Source organism: Zootoca vivipara, chromosome 5 (genome assembly GCF_965207765.1).
Source record: "Zootoca vivipara chromosome 5, rZooViv2.hap1.1, whole genome shotgun sequence".
Classification (NCBI taxonomy): domain Eukaryota; kingdom Metazoa; phylum Chordata; class Lepidosauria; order Squamata; family Lacertidae; genus Zootoca; species Zootoca vivipara.
In genome coordinates, this window is record NC_142588.1 from 50,094,289 (window position 1) to 50,105,480 (window position 11,192).

At 43.4% G+C, this 11,192-nt stretch overlaps 1 protein-coding gene across 20 annotated transcripts in view; it reads right to left on the reverse strand.

Annotated features, from left to right (window-relative positions):
* The window catches only part of ADD3 (adducin 3), a 105,707-nt gene extending 97,872 nt beyond the window's left edge, over window positions 1-7,835 (reverse strand). For 11 of the 20 annotated variants that reach the window (XM_035134162.3, XM_035134155.3, XM_088670627.1 and 8 more), the window contains exon 1: window positions 5,035-5,085. The gene's annotated coding sequence lies outside the window, so the exon portion shown is untranslated. Of the gene's footprint in view, window positions 1-5,034; window positions 5,086-5,510; window positions 5,680-7,704 lie in introns of those variants that run through there. The other 9 variants (XM_088670630.1, XM_035134156.3, XM_088670632.1 and 6 more) reach the window with 6 other exon arrangements.
* Window positions 7,836-11,192: the final 3,357 nt, after the last annotated feature.

Below are 11,192 nucleotides of genomic sequence, written 5' to 3' on the forward strand. Positions count from 1 at the left end.
TATTTTATATTATTATTTTGAGCTGTGTCCTTAAAAAACCCAAACTATAGGGCAGAAAGATACCTCAGTACAGTATACAGTACTGCAAACTTTCAAACAAGACCAAAATAGCTAAATCAATGGTGTGCAGTTGACAGAAATCTACCAGCAGATCCTAATCTGCAAGGATTTCTGCCTCTCAGTAATGTCAACATAACCAATAATAAAGTGACACCCATCCTCCCCCAAAAGGAAAGACTGCTGAAATGAAGAAAACTTGAGGTAACCAGGAATTGATAATTGTGTAGAAGGGTGGTGAGCTCAGCTTGGTTCTGATTCTGACAAAAAAAACCAGCATATTATATTATTAATATATATTAAGAAAAAAACAATATATTTTGGTACTTTGCTCCAGTTGGTGGATCTCATAGTTCTAGTAAAACACAAGACAGATCTCGCAAGTCTAAAGTCTGCCCTCCACAGATCTAACACCTGACGTAATGTATTTTAATTCACCTTCATAAATCCAACAATTGGCATAACACAACCTCACTTTGAAGCTTGCACTGCTGCTTAACTATCCATTTATTTTCTCTTAGCTTACAGCAAAGTACCAAATAGTACCAAGAAACCTGGCAGGAAAACAGAACAATAACAGAGTGATTCATCCTTTGCCATTCAATCCCAGCTTCCATCAATCAGAGGCTCATGGACACCTGCAGAGTAAGGATGAATGCCATATCTTGGCCAACAGCCACTGGCATGGTGTCTGAACATCTGCATGGCTGTGATTGCAATGCAAATAACATAAAGAAGTACAGAATACTGGAGGCTTAGAACTATAACACATTCTTTTGAAGAGCAGGTTTCTCCTTTTCATTGTTGCAGAGAACTTGAAGATGTGTTAACACTGGCCAGGATCCAAAAGGGGCATATGGGGAAATCCAAATTAATCCTTCCTTCAGAACCCTTACACCACCTCATCTGTACCCCAATACACACACAGCATTTCTGGATATTGTTCTTTCAAGGACTTAGGAACTAACCATGTAGGAAAGGAATATATAGCATTTCCAGCAATCAAAGAAGAGAGAGGGGAATATAATACTGCTATGAGTGAAAGCGCTCAATCACGCCGCATGCGCGTGCAGAAGCAGCGCCTCTGCCTTCAGACTTTTCGGGTTGTGGACGGACCCCCAGAATGAATTTAATTTGTATCCGGAGGGTCCACTGTAAACATTTCCCCCTTGCCTTTTTCTCAGGAAAGAACCAGTATCAAAATTCATTTCATTACTTTAGGAATCTTAATAGGTAAAGGTAATCCCTGTGACGGGGTGAGCTCCTGTTGCTAGGTCCCAGCTCCATCAACCTAGCAGTTCAAAAGCACGTCAAAGTGCAAGTAGATAAATAGGTACCGCTACAGCGGGAAGGTAAATGGCGTTTCCGTGTGCTGCTCTGGTTCCCCAGAAGCGGCTTTGTCATGCTGGCCACATAACCTGGAAGCAGTACGCTGGCTCCCTCGGCCAATAACGCAAGGTGAGCGTCACAACCCCAGAGTCGGACACGACTGGACCTAATGGTCAGGGGTCCCCTTTACCCCTTTTATCACATGTACTAGCAGCACAGGTACATTTTTTCAGTAACTCTGTTGCATGAGGCATATGCTTGTGAGAATCCCACAATGTATTCCTTGGCCAAATGACTGAAGGTGTTCTGTACCCTGCAACATTTGAAAGTACCTTTCTAACATCAAGCCCTAAATACACTGCTTGTTTTATAATCCAGTCAAATACAAAAGCATCATCACTTACATATCTGCTTTTGAATCCTGGATGCAACAGATTTGCATCAGCATCAATTGGTCTAGCAACAAAATTATGTTGCCCTGTACTTTCTCCCACTCTCAGTACAGTGGTACCTTGGTTTACGAACTTAATCTGTTCCGTAAGTCCATTTTTAAACCAAAGCATTCCTAAACCAATGCGTGCTTTCCCATAGAAAGTAATGGAAAACAACCCCTAAAACAGCAATTTAACATGAATTTTACTATCTAACGAGATCATTGATCCATAAAGTGAAGGCAATAATCAATGTACTGTACTATAAAATAAATAAGATAGTATTGTAGATGATAAAAATAAAAATTACATTTTTTCTTACGTGCACTGATAGTCATTGTTTGGATGGGGGGCTTTTATCCATTTCTGCAGTCACACAATCAACCAGTAGCTGAACTGGGTTCCACACAGACACAAAAATAAGTCACAAAAACGAAGTAACAAGCCACAGTCACGAGTCAGTCCCATAAAACGAAGAACAAGTCACAGTAAAAATAAAAAAACACGCAAAAAAATATAGCAAAAACAAAAGCTCCAAATACCACCTCTGTGTTGCGTGGGTGTCAGGACTCAATAGCTGACAGATTGAACAGGAAGCCTCTGATTAGCAGCGGGGGACTCAATTTACAAATGGAACACACTCAACAGGAAGCGGAACATGTTCTGCTTACAAGGCAAAGTTCACAAACCAAAACACCTACTTCCGGGTTTGCAGCGTTCTTAATCCAAGTTGTTCATAAACTAAAGTGTTCTTAAACCAAGGTACAACTGTACTTTAAGGCCTAGTAAAGAGAGCAGAAACAGATCCACCAACTATGCCAACAAGAGGAAGACCACCAAGCAAAGAAGACACTGAATAATTGCAAGGAGAAGGGAATGTGGGTTTATTTTAGCTCCGTGGAACTCAGTTACAGATAACTGCACTTCAACCTGTCATGAAACTAGAAAGGGAAAATGAAAAGCAGAAATTTATCAGTGAAGCACTTTAATGTTCTACCCTTCTATGCAAAATGATCTCCCCTATAGGTTTAAGCATCATGGATAAAATATCTGTACTGTATATTTCTGCATACAAATTACTTTCACTGTGGTAATATTTATAAGTCAACAATGACTTATTATGATATGTCCTAAATGAACATGCAGCTTCCTAAAACACAGTAGCCATAGTGCATGCCCATATTCATGCACTCGAGCAGAAAATTCACAGGAGTATGCAAAACACACAAGATAATACAATATTAGGGTTGCCATATTTTTGAAGAGCAAAAAAGAGGACACACTTGCCGACTTCTATTTTTAACTATGGATCACTATGACGACTCTACCATGGAAAAGAGGACGAATGGCAACTCTATAACAGTTCTTACCATGTGCCTTATCAAAAGCAGCTCAATTACTGTAGTGTAAAGCAGTGTTTCCCAATGTCGGGTCTTCAGCTGTTTTTGAACTACAACTCCCATCGTCCCTACCTAGCAAGACCAGTGAAAACAGCTAGAGAACCAAGGTTGGGAAACACTGGTGTAGAGCAAGCACCTGCAATGAATGACCTACCAAGCCAAATGCTGATCTCCTACGGTATGTATGACAACCCCCTGAAATTGTATAAACTTTTTTTTTTGCTATATGCCTAGCATTATTTTAAAAATGTTTGGGTTTTCAAGTATTTGGGAGACCACAATGCATGGCTAATAAACTCTGTTTGACTTGTGAGTTATAGACTGTGCAGGCCTATAGACTTACGTTTTGGATTTTTATTACCGTAATAAAGGATCTCAAAGGAAAGAAATCAAAAAGTTTCACTCACGTTTATCTAATATCACTTCACTCATCAAATCATAATAACAATGAAGCCCATGTCACGAAGGTTGGCATACCTGGAGGTTACCAATTCGGCTAACTATGATGTACAGTATTTGGAACAGAGCTACAGTAACAATAAAAGGAAACCCAGATAATCTGAATGGTCATAGAAAGCTATTCTTCTCTCTACCTACAAGTCCTCTTATGAAATTTCATCCAAAGAAACAAGCCACCAAATATAGAACAAAGTAAATATAATAATTTGTGGCAATATAGGCAGAGACAGTTGAGGAATATCTTGTCTGCACTGCCAATATCCATGAAAGGGTGCTCTCCAAAAAATATAGCTCAGAACACAACATTAATAGCAGCGTACACTTCTAAAAGACAAACAGCTCAAGCAATCTGCTCCATGTTTACAAGCAACAGCAGTATGAACACCTAGTATGTGTCAATGTAAGATACCCAAGACAGTCTTTGGGAGATGATGGAAAACACACCCCAGTGGGGAGCCACAGAAAACACAGATGATTAACTGGCAGAGTATCAGTGGAACAGGACCTCACATAAAGTGAAGGATGCAATGGCAATTAGCTGGAGGACAGAACACTTAGGAAACTGACTAGTTTGCACAAGCTGCAAGTAAACATGGCAGCCATTCTGGATGCAGCAAACCATTTGGCTACAACTCAGGAAGGATGCATAAAGGTGAGCCCAAGCCTCATTAGCCCATTCAGCATTGTTCACCCCAAGGAAACAAAAAGTGTCAGCATGGCCCCTAAATCTAAACGGCTTAAAAAAAACTTTTGAAGTTTCAACCCGTCCCCCGGTCTGAATGAACTCTCAGGTCTAGATGGCACTCAACTCCCCCCCTCCCCACAGCGGAAAACAAGGTGAACGCGAGTACTGTATTCACAAATTCACTCTGTTAGGCGGTGTTACACACCTAGTGCTCAGACGTAGGTACAGTATAAGTAACTCCAAAGTTAGGATGAGCAAAAGGCCCTCCCCTTCCACGGAAGGTTCATTGGTGACGCCCCACCCCCTACACGGTGCCCAAAACAATAAACGGAGTGATATCTCGTATCATGAATCGGGAAGATGGGTGAGGGGGGGGGGAGGCTGGACTCCCTTTGAATTAAACATGGCTCAGGATGTGGGCGGACCTAGCGGCGGGAGACGTACAAATACCCCCCCAGAACATCTTCCCTCCAAAAAGAAAGTGTGCGCGAGGGAGGAAGGAGAGAAAAATCCCCCCAAGAGCAACTGGGACACTTTGAATCTCCCACCCCTGAGCGAGAAACGTATGAGGGCTAAAGTAAATGAACAACCAGCCGCCCTTCCCGGACTCCCAGAGCCCAGGATACCACCCACTGCACCCCTCGGAGGAGAAGGGTGCAAGGAGCCAGCTTACCTCAGCAGCGCCCGCGCCTTTGTGTTTCCCTCTTGCCGCCTCGGCTGCTCTGGCTGGCTCGCAGGAGCAGCAGCACCTCCTACGGGGAATGAAGGCGGGGCGGGCCTGGCTGGAGTGACGAAAGAGGAGGGGCGGGGCGTAGCTACCCCACTATCTGGCAGGAAGGGTCGAGCGGGCTCCTCCCCCCCGCACTTAACAGCACACTATCTGGCAGCGCCCCTCCCGTGCCCCATTGATTCTCCCGCGCCTGCCCTCCCCTAAGCCGAGAGGCGCGCCAACGTTCGCCCAAGTTTGAATCCTCCCCGCCCCCACATCCCCCCTCGGAACAGCGGGGTGGAGGGAAGGAGGTCAGGTGGGCCGCCGCGGCCGCCGGAGCTTCAGGGTTGCTATGCGGCAGGCGCGAGGAGGAGGGGAGGGGTAACTTCGTTGCTCCGCAGCCGGAGGGGAACCGGCCAAAGGGGGCGGTTTGTTGTTACCTCGCAGCGGCTGCGGGCGACGCCTGAGGGGCGGAGGCTCCACAGTGTCCGGGCCCGAGGGGCGGGTCTGTTGGCGAGCGAGGGCCCGGCCAACCGCCCGTCATCCCTGCCGCCGCCGCCGCCGCCACCACTCGCACTCCCGGGTAGGTCGCCTTCGTCTCCAGGATGTGAAGCCCCACTCCCTGCCCTCCATCTCCACGCAGAAATATTGGATCTGCTTCCCGCTCCCCATATGCACCCAAGAGGGAGAGGAGCGGGGGCTCCTGGTCGGTTTCCACACGTGACAGGGTGTCTTTTCTTGTCGCGTGTCTACCTTCGAAGACCAGGATCTGCACGCTCACATTGAAGATTGCCTGGATTAGGAACACCGTCCACACGTGGCGCACGCAGCCCAAGTCCCTCAAGCAGCTGAGCCGCCTTGATTTTATTTTATATTTTATTTTTACTATATATTTTGTTAAACCTATATAAAAAAACGGCGGGCTCTCGCAAGCAGCTTTGGATGTTTTCCTCCGCGTTGTGCTCCCTATCCAGGCTGCGGCGCGCGCCTTCGCGTGTGTGTCTGCTAGCACGTCTGCAAATACCACGCCTGGGGGTAAATCCCCCCCCCAAACTGCGCAGTTCAGTGCAAACTTACGGGGCAGGACGAAATAACTTGAGAATAAGCTAAGCGAGATCATTTCTAAACCCTTTCTACAGGTCCCTGCAGCCCCTCGGGACTTGCTCGATTCCTTTCCCCCTTTCGTTCTGCAGTCACCTCTCATCTCAGTTGAGTTCTGCTACTCCATATTCCCTTCACGTTCTCCACACAACTCTTCCATTCTCTACATTGCATTACAAATTCCAGTTTATCTCCCCGATTATGTTGCTGCAAAGACAACGTGTAACTTTAGCCTTCCTTCCCGCATTCCTTTACATTCACATTCCAGAACCAGATAGGCTGCAATCCCTAACTAGCTGCTACAAACTGACTTCAATAGGACTACTTTGGTATGGGGTTTGAGAATCAGCCCGCTTCAGTATATATTACCGTCTCCTGTGTTTCTTAAATAGATTGGCCACTCCTTTCAAACTCGTACCTTCCTTCATTTCAGACTTTCTCCCAAGCCCGCAGACACCTGTTTCCTCCATGACAACCCGACTCTACACGTTTGCTCAAAAGTCCCACTGTGTTCAATACTGATTCCTTTAAAGTAAGCATGGGAAAGAGTGCCGCCTTAAAAGAGATCTCACTCCTTGCTGTTCACAGCCCAATCCTTCTCAGGTTTGCTCAAGAGAAAAATCCAGTGATTTCAGTGGGTTTTAATTGCAATTCAATATGCTTGGAATTACAGGTTTTTTCTCCTCAAAATTAAGTCCATGACAGCCCTTTTTACAGACACACATCATAGCTGCCAAGTTTTCCCTTTTCTCGGGAGGAAGCCTATTCAGCATAAGGGAAAATCCCTTAAAAAAGGGGATAACTTGGCAGCTATGACACACATTTTTGCTCCGATTTCCAGCCCTTCCAGTATGCACTCACTTAACATGCTTTCCATTTCTCTCTCAAGCTCCCACTCACCTCACTCAGCCAGACACACCCACACCTCCTACTACCGGTACCTATGTTCAATATTCCCTCCCCCCCTTCCCCCACATAATAAATATTTTTAGCTAATTGGAAGGTTCTTCTATCAACCAATATGGCTCTTTTTTTCCTCAAAAAAAAAGAGCCTTAATAATGCTTGAAAGATCCAAGACTGCAGATTTCAACTATCCATGGCTCTCCTTACTCTCCGGGATTATTTCATCACCATGATATGCTTTTAGATTCAGAAGTACAGTCTTGTAGTGCTTGAGGATATGGGGATTTTGCCAGCTCCATTATGGCAATATGTCATCCGATATTTGCTGTACTTGGATCTTCAATATGGAAGGGAGAGGTTGCATATTTCTGTGTCATTAAAGAGAGAAAATGCAATCCTAATTACTTCCCTTCTTGCATGAAAGTTTATGTTAATTTACTGTGCAAAAGCACTCTGAGGGCAGGGAAAGGGGAGGCGTCTCTTGCAGTCAGACCATCAGATCATCATCCAAGTCTGCAACCCTTACATAAAAAGCATGCAGCAGAATAGATACCAAGCATGGCTGAGTATTCCTTCGGCTTTCCATACCACAACTTAAATATGTTATAAAATAATAGAAGCTTGCTTACCAGATAGTGTCCCTGTTTTTCTTGTGCGTATGCCTTTTCCTTTTGTAGGAGTGTTAAATCGTGCAATGCTGCATAGAGAGTCACAGCACACACACTGCAGCGGCTCTAAAGCTAAAAGGACAGGAAAGTATGTTACTTCCTAGAGAGGCTCTATATTGCCACTAGGCGCTGGCAGAAGCAAAAAGCATTCCCTCTCTCTCAAAGCTTATTGATTCATCCCCAACTGTTTCCTGCCATCTAGGCTACACGAAAGCTTATTTTATAAAAAATGTACTGGCAAGATTGTATATAAAGTTCAAACTCGGGGGGGGGGGGGAGATTGCAACCTGATATTTAGCAAAACAATGGACAAACTTCCAAGTTTCTAAAGTAGAAATAGACAGTAGAAATAGAGAGTAGAAATAGACAGTACTCCCAATGGAGGGTTGTTGTAGGAAGTGGAGTCCCCCAAGGATTGGTGTCTGAGCCTGTGATTTTTAGCTTGTTCATAAGGGGTTAGCAACTAATGATCCCAAATAGCTTGGGGTGGTTAAAACAAAAAAAGGATTCTGAGGAGCACCAAAAAGGTATCTCCAAATTGTGTAATGGGCATTAAAATGGCAAATGCAATTCAGTGTAAGCAAGTGCAAAGTGATGCTCATTGGGGCAACAAATCATAATTTCACATATATGTTAATGGGGGGGGGAGAGACATTGGTGTTACAGTGGACAGCATACTGAAAATGTTGACAGTGTGTGACAACTGTAAACACACACAAATTGTCTGCATAGCTGCCAAGTTTTCCCTTTTCTCGCGAGGAAGCCTATTCAGCATAAGGGAAAATCCCTGTAAAAAAGGGATAACTTGGCAGCTATGATTGTCTGTTGGGTGTCACCTGAAAAAGGGTTTGAAAATAAAACTGCCAACTTTGGTAGAGCATGAGACTCTTAATCTCAGGGTTGTGAGTTCGAGCCCCACATTGGGCAAAAGATTCCTGCATTGCAGGGGGTTGGACTAGATGACTCGCATGGTCCCTTCCAACTCTACAGTTCAATTATTCTAAATCTATTATGCAACCTCAATTGGAATACTGTCAGAAAAAATATTTCAAAAAATTATACATTGCTTCGTTGTTTAAAAAAGCCTCAAAGCAGTTTAGAAAAATATAAAACAATAAAATTATCAATAAGAAGAATCAACAAAAAATTGAAACATTTAAAACAATAAACTAAAAATAAGCATATCTGGGTAAGACTGACTAAACAAAAATATTCTTAGGCACTGAAAGAGTACAGTGAAGGTGTCTGCCTCATATCTATAGGCAGGAAGTTCTGAAGTCTAGGTGCTGCTGTACTAAAAGACTGGGTTCTTACAATGTGGAACTGGTATTATATGGCACATGTAACAGTGCCAGTTCTGCAAATCGAAACAGTCAAATGGGCATATATGGGGTAAGGTGCTCTCACAGGTAAACAGTTCCCAAGTTTATATACTTTGTATACTAGTAGTAACAACTTGGACTTGGACCTGCAACTAATTGGTAACCAGTGCAGATCTCTGAGCACAGGTGTTTTATGCCAGCAAGGTGCCACTCCTGTCAGCAGTCTGAACTAACTGCAGTTTCTGGATCAAGCACAAGGGAAGTCCCACATGGAGCACATTGCAGGAATCCAGGATTGATGTAATGGATGCATGAACTACTGTGGCCAGGCTTTCCCAGTCCAGAAATGGCCATATCTAAAAAACCAATTACATTTGGTAAAAGGCACTTCTAGCCAATGAGACTACCAGTGACCGAGCTGAATCCAGAATAACCCCCAAACTCTGAACTTGCTCCTTCAGAGTAAGAACAACCCTATCCAGGGTTGTAGGGTTGCCATATCTTGAGCAAAAAAGAGGACAGTGGGAGCCACTGCCAGCCTGAGCCGGGGAAACAAGTACCTGAGCTCTTTCCCTAGCTTGGGCTGGCAGTAGCCGCAGTGTGCAGAGCAGCCTGAGCCCGAGCCGCCTGAGCCACCCCCCCTCCCTGAAAGAAACCCGGACATTTCCTTTAAAATGTAAAAATCCACCCAGATGGGCATGTTGGCCCCCCAAAAGGTTTTCCCTGGATGGAGTGCTTTCTCCCTAATCTTAGTCCATCTCTCATCAAATTTGGGACAAGGAAAGTGTCCTGCCTGATGTGCTGGGCTGATGACCATTTGAGAGAGACCCATGGTTGTCATGGAGGCCATGAAGTCTCAAGCTGGCCCAGCAGCAGCCTCTAAGACGAAAGTACCGTACTTCTGTCACAGGATATAGTAATGGCTACCAACTCGGATTACAGTGGTACCTCGGTTTACAAACACAATTGGTTCCAGAAGTCCGTACTTAACCTGAAGCGTACTTAACCTGAAGTGAACTTTCCCATTGAAAGTAATGGAAAGTGGATTAATTCATTCCAGACAGGTCTGCAGAGTACTTAAACTGAAAATACTCAAACCGAGGCGTACTTAAACCGAGGTATGACTGTACTTTAAAAAAGGATTAGACATGCACAAGCCATGATAGCTATGTGCTACCTCCATTAAAAGCACACCAGGTTACAGCCATAGTTGTATAGCAAGAAACTTCAAAATCTACTTCATGCAAAAGTTTCATATTTTGTGTGAATGCATGTTGTAACTGCTAGTTAAATGTGCATTGTAGCTGGGTTCCCCCAGAGTGGCTGGGAAAACCCAGCCAGATGGATGGGGTATAAGTAATAAATTATTAATGTTAATGATAATATATAAGTAGAAATACTGTAAAGCAGTTATGGGAAATATTACATTTAATTATATGTTATAGCATTTTTAAGGAGGCTAAGAAAGACACATAATTTTGACATTAACGTATGAATACCAGGTCTGCAATATTTTCCTGAAAATCATGAACAGAAGAAGAAAAAATAATAATGGGAAGAAAAAAATCAAGCTTAGTCCCACTGAACTCAACCATAAGATTTCTGTTAGTGTCTATTAATCAGAGAACCTCAAATATCTGTAGCTGATAATAAAGAGGGAGTAGGATGCTGCTCCAGTTAAGAAGTGTGAAACACGTTTTTCTATTAATGAGAGCAGGAAATGGGAGGTGTAGATCACAAAGGTGTTAAATATGCTAAATATGTAGGAATCTGCATAAAGAAAAATGTTATTTATATATACAGTAAATATTGCATGCTAATCTTAAAACTAAACATCAAAGTGATTTTGAAAGCTTGGTTCTAGTTTCAGAAGTAACTCATAGAGTGATCTGGTACTATTTAAACCCACTTAGCACCAGTTTACACAATCATTAGAAGCAGTAGTTATCAAATCACTTTATCACAGGATAACACTTTAACACTTTTACAATCTGTGTTAATTAATCTGAAAGAACTATTACACCCCCTTGTTCTGCATTTATTTCACATAACAGAGTGGCTAACATGGCAAACCTACATATTCCTACTTAGAAGTAAACCCCATTAAGTTCAATTTATGCTTCAAAG